Source organism: Enhydra lutris, unplaced genomic scaffold (assembly GCF_002288905.1).
Source record: "Enhydra lutris kenyoni isolate GAN:26980312 unplaced genomic scaffold, ASM228890v2 scaffoldscaffold17, whole genome shotgun sequence".
NCBI classification, from domain to species: Eukaryota; Metazoa; Chordata; class Mammalia; order Carnivora; family Mustelidae; genus Enhydra; species Enhydra lutris.
Genome location: NW_019154101.1, coordinates 29,771,582 through 29,777,581, shown reverse-complemented (window position 1 = coordinate 29,777,581; position 6,000 = coordinate 29,771,582).

Here is a 6,000-nt window from a genome sequence, read left to right as displayed (position 1 = left end):
CCAATTTGGGATTCTATCCCAGGACCCTGGGATCATGACCTAAGCCAAAGGCAGAAGCTTAACCAACTGAGCCTCCAGACATCCCTCTCCATCAGATGTATAAAACAGAGGAGAAAGTCTGGTGGTGGGGGGAAGGCCAAAAAGGAATGCCAATGTTCAAGGGCTAAGCAAACAAAGAGAAGCCTTTAAAACTATGGACAAAGAGTAGTGCCTGGGTAGCTCAGTTGGTTACGCATCTGAATCTTGATTTCAGCTCAGATCATGATCTCAGGGTCATGAGATCAAGCCCTGAGTGGAGCCCTGTGCTGGGTACAGAGCCTGCTTGGGATTTTCTCTCTCCCTCTCCTTCATCTCCTCCCTCTTCCAACCCCCACATTTCTCTCAAAAACAACAACAACAACAAACAATATGGACAGAGTGGCAACATAAAGGTGGGGGGGGCAGGAATGTGGTGTCACAGAATCCAAAGAAAATTTTGTTTCAAGAAAGGTTTTGTTTCAGGGGCACCTGGGTGGCTCAGTGGGTTAAGCCTCTGCCTTTGGCTCAGGTCATGATCTCAGGGTCCTGGGATCGGGCCCCTCATTGGAGGTCTTTGCTCAGTGGGGAGCCTGCTTCCCTCTCTCTCTCTGCCTGCCTCTCTGCCTACTTGTGATCTCTCTCTCTCTCTGTCTGTGTCTAAATAAATAAATAAAAATTTTTAAAAAGGAGAAAGGTAAAACAGATAGCGTTTTAAATTTTAGAAATTTTCTTTTGAATGTTAAGATGGGTATAATCTCTAACAACCTCCATGGAGTCTAAGGCAGGTCATTACCCTTTCTCTCAGCCCTTCTCACCTGGTACAGAGCCCTCAAGCTTAGTTTTCTCCTCACTAACCCTTCTGGTGCACACCACCCTTCCTCATCTATCATCTCCACATTTCTGTCAACTGATGTATATTTCATACCACCTTCTCCTTTTTGTTTCACTATAACCTTGTCTGCCAATCTGAATCCTCCTCCCTGCTGGTGATAGAACAGCAAGGCAGTGAGAGCATATCTTAAAGCCTTTGAAAATGGAATTTTTACTTCTTCACAGAAAAGTTTTTGTCAAGCATAAAGTAAATAATGTTTATAGATACTTATTGAATGCCTACTAAGACCTGGAAACTTCTATCATCAGCAGCAAAATTCATTACAAATGAATTACTTAAATCTTGACAAGAGAGAAATATTTGCCCTACTGCTGGATTTTCATCCACTGCATTTAAAATATTTACTATTTCAAATTATTTACTCTTTTTCTTTTACCACTACTATTCTTTCACCAAAACTGTTTCCGAAATCAACAGACTATCTTTGGAGACCATGATTCCAAAGTGCTAATTTAGCTCAGAATCACAGCAAAAATACCAAATAGAAAGCACAATTGGAAAGCAAGAAGCAAAAAAAAAAAAACTTCTAAACTCTACCATTTAATGGTTATCTTCAACAATTCTCCAGCACAGTAAATTTCCAAATCACAATTTAGCTTTGGTTACTCATTTTCTGTTTTTTTAATTATTTATTTTTTATTTTTTTGAGAGGGAGAGAGAGGGGACAGGAGAGGGAGAGAGAGAAGCTCTATTTTTAACTTTTTGAGGAATCTCCTCACTGTTTTCCAGAGTGGCTGTACCCGAACATGGTAGTTATCTGATAACCTAAGCCACGTGGAAGATTTTCAGTAGAAAGAAAAAAAAAAAGGTTGTGTCATGACTCTGATGGCTATTTACTTTCACACTGGAGTTTTCTCATCTAGAGACATGCCATGTTATGGGCTGAATTGTGTCTCCCCAAAATCTTATGTTGAAGCCCTAACCTCCTGGTACCTCAGAATCTGAACTTATTTGGAGATATGGCCTTTAAAAGGGTGATTAAGTTTAAGTGAGGTCATTAGGGTGGGCCATAATCCAATATATGTGTCCTTATGAGGAGAGATTATGACACAGATAGATACAGAGGGAAGACCATAGGAAGACACAAGGAGAAAACATCCATCTGCAAGCCAAAAAGAGAGGCCTCAGAATAAAGCCAACCCTATGACATTTTGATCCTAGACTTCCAGCCTCCAGAAGTATGAGGAAGTTCAATTTCTGTTGTTTAAGTCACCCCATCTGTGACATTTTATTATGGAAGCCCAAGCAAACTAATACATGCCAAAACATAGGTCCTAAGTAAGGCAAAGACTCTGGGGAAAGTTGCTTCTTCAGAACATAAGAGGTAAGGGTTTTGTGTGTTTGACTGCTTGTGTGTTTCTTTTTATAATATCAATGTATATTTTCCTGTAATTTACATTTTGGTTTTTATCAGTTAAATTTTTTATATTGTTAAAGTCTTTGCTTTCTACAATATAGAAATTATAATTAAAAACCCCTAATTTATTAAAAATAAGTTGATGGTTAACTACTTTCTTTGCAATGTTACATCAGGATTCCTTTAAACAGCAATGACCCTTAGTGCATTTGAAATAGAGATTCCGTTTACAAAGATTATTTATTTGCATTTTTAAAATGCTTTAATTTTTGAACTATTATAAAATTGATCAACATTAAGAAAATTATCATTCCAAAAGTTAAAATTCATAATAAAAATTAAAGTCTGATTATTAACTTTACAGGATACCTTAATAAACTTTATAAGATTTAAATGCATGAGGGCATTTAAAACCTGAATTCCAGTTAACAAAGTTTCAACTCACATGTTATCTTTAGGGAATCTTCTAATGAGTAAGAAAACATTTTACTTGTATTTTAGGAAAGCACACACATGCCTTTCTTAAGAACTCAGTGATATACCACCAGTAGGTAGTAAGCTTTACGAGGTCACCGGACTGGGTCTAACTAGCTGTGTAATGTATTCCCAGCACCCAGCACACTACCTGACATTCTGTAGGTCACCAGTCTGTAGCCCTTTAATGAATGAATTGATAAGCAAATGAGAGTGGCTGGAGAAGTTACACATGAGTCAAAGGATGTAATTAAAAAGGAGTGTAAAAATAAATAAATAAATAATAAAAAAAAATAAAAAGGAGTGAAAAGAGGTCCTTACGACAACAGAACTATGCTGGAAGCCAAAAGCAGTTAAACTGTGCTGGGAATCTGGCTTATATGAACCCAGGGGAAAGAAGCTGGATATTTTATTGAGTGATCAAAGCACGAGGTTCTTATTTTGCAGGAGGACAAGGATTTTAGTGGGCAGGTCAGTAGAGGAGGTATATCACCTAGCACTAAAGAAGAGCTATAAGAAATTATGTCTCAGGGAGGGCTGCAAGCAGCGGGAAAGTCCACCTTTACATTTATTGAGGGACCACAGAAGAACAAGAAAAGCGCATGCAGAACTGGTATATATGGTGCAGATATAAACAGTGAATTGAGGGACGCCTGGGTGGCTCAGTCCGTTGAGTGTCTGCCCTCGGCTTGGGTTATGATCCCAGGGTCCTGGGTTCTAGTCCTGCTTTGGGCTTCTTGCTCAACAGGGAATCTGCTTCTCCCCTTGCTTGTGCTCTCTCTCTCTCTCTGACAAATGAACGAACAAATAAATAAATAAATAAATAAAATCTTAAAACAAAAACCTAGAGAAATGAGGAGGTGCTTCTTAATGCTAGCAAACCAGGTATTCCCTAAGAAACAGATCCTTTATGAAAGGAGAGGCCGATTTATTCATCTCACGTATCTTATCCCAGTGTCATTAAATGGCTTTAACCGATCTTACAAAACAAGAAATTAGAACAATTGTACATATCTGGCAGCTTTGTGGCTGGGGAGAGGGCCAACTTTTACAGTTATTGGATCCATGTAGATATGGCTAAGCCTTTACCACATATACTACAGAATCCCCCTGCAAAAGACCTCAGAGGTGTGTAATGACCTTCCTCTTCAGATGTGCATCACAGTGTGACAACTTTGGACATTTATCTCAAGAGAGGAGCAAGTGGAGATGCCTGGTACAGTATGAATCTGCTAGGTTGGCTTAAACTGATGTCTTATATAAAATTTAAGATAAAAAATGTTTCAGTCAAATTCAGTCAAATTTCAGTCACATGTAAAATCAATTTTGTAACATGAAAACTATTTCAAATGGTTAGTGTGTGAACATGGAGACATAGGCATACAGCATTTTAAATGCCTTGTAGGGCACCTTCACTTATTTATTGAGGTAGACGTTTGCCAACAGGAAAATATTCTTTGTTCTTAGGTTTAAAAAAAAAAAAAAAGCTAGGGACACATTTCAGCAAGAGATTGAAAGTATGAATGCATTTTTCTCTAGCGTCGTTAATTTTTTTTTCTCCCTACTATCCTCCATGCCTGCTTGTTGCCATGGCCCAAGACAACCCCACTTTCCTATGCTGCATGATCTCGAATCAATACTGCCTCTACCACCTTCTACCACTTTGCTAGAGGTGAATGAGACAACCATATCTCACACATAGACTGAACAATAAATAAGCAGCAGGGGCCAGTAACTTTCTAGTTTCTTAAGAGGCTATGAAATTGATCCATATATATCATTCCCTGAGTGCAATTCGAATAATGTTAATCTTTTCTTTCATTTTCCTCATTCTTTAGACACACAGACTTATTCTCCAAGGCTATGCCGGAACTCTCTTGCCCAATTCCACTGACAGTTAAGAAAACAGAGTTCTTTCTAGCTGGCCTCTCTATGATTTACCCTTGAGTTCAGGCAGAGCTGTAGCCCAGTGAATTCCTATTATCCCAAGGGGTGCTTCTCCCCTGACTTTCACAGAAAGTTCCATGAACTTCCCATTCCTGGTCATAACCTACATTAACTTCCCTGAATGGGTTCTTGTTTCCAGACTGCTCCTCACTCTCTCTTCCTCTGAACACACTCTTGCAGTGACAGCTCATTCACCCTGATTAAATTGTCATGCTATCAAACACTGGCTTCTTTCAATTATTTCCTTTTCTCTCCCAGCTTTGCTTGATTTCTGGTCACCAGTCTGCAATGCGAACTTTTATGATCTTCTTCTTCAATTTGTGGGAATCCTTGCTTCCTTGTTTATCATTCCATTATAAAATAAGTCAGGGAAATTTCTGCTTAAATTTGATAATATTTTGTTTTCTCCCAAAGCAGCAGGTGAAAAGTAGGTTTATGGCAGGAACATTTTCTCATATTTTCATAGGTAATATTATGGATTTGTGAAAAGCCAAAATGCTAAAGATTGCCAAGACACATACATGGAAATAATTGATACCATATTTATAATCATTCATTGTATATTTTGTATCTTCATTGTGCAAATCATATTCCTTGCACATGGTAGGTGCTCAATTAATTATTCAACAGTTTTCTCAAATGCTTTCCCTCTGCTACTCCTAAACGTAGCATCAGATTGGATAGCTAGCCTTTTGTATCTGCAGAGACTATATAACCTTAGCATGCCCTGCACTCGTCTCCATGGATACCAAATTTCTGTGAATGGCACTTAGAGTGAAAAAAAATCTATAGGGGGAACTGAATTTTGCTTGTTCTTTCAGCTCGGGTCCTTCTCTTCCCAACCCTCTCTCTCTTACATTTTCTGTCCTTGGCTATGTATGGTAAGAATCCTAGCACACTTTATGCAGTAGAAAAACCTTCTGTTAGGAGGACAGGACATCATGTTTGTATCTTTTTGGCTGCTCCATGAACATCAACCTACAGACACTGCAGCTAACCACAGGAAATGGGGAGGTCAAAGCCTAAGTCTATTTTTGACAAACTCTAACCAGGGATCCCCAACTTGAGGAGTTCAGAAACCTGGGACTCAGTAAGAACAGTAATTGCAGAGGCGTGGGAATCCTGGAGCAATTTTTACACATTAAAAAGGTAAATTGAAATGCTAAGACTTCACAGTCCAAAAACATTGTCAAAACTCTTCATTTTTGGTTGGAATATCATGAACTTAGGTAGCAAATCCCTATTTGCCACCTTGTGCTTCTTACAGCTCTGGTAGATTGTTACTTGTGTCCTTAAATAATAAAAAAGAAAA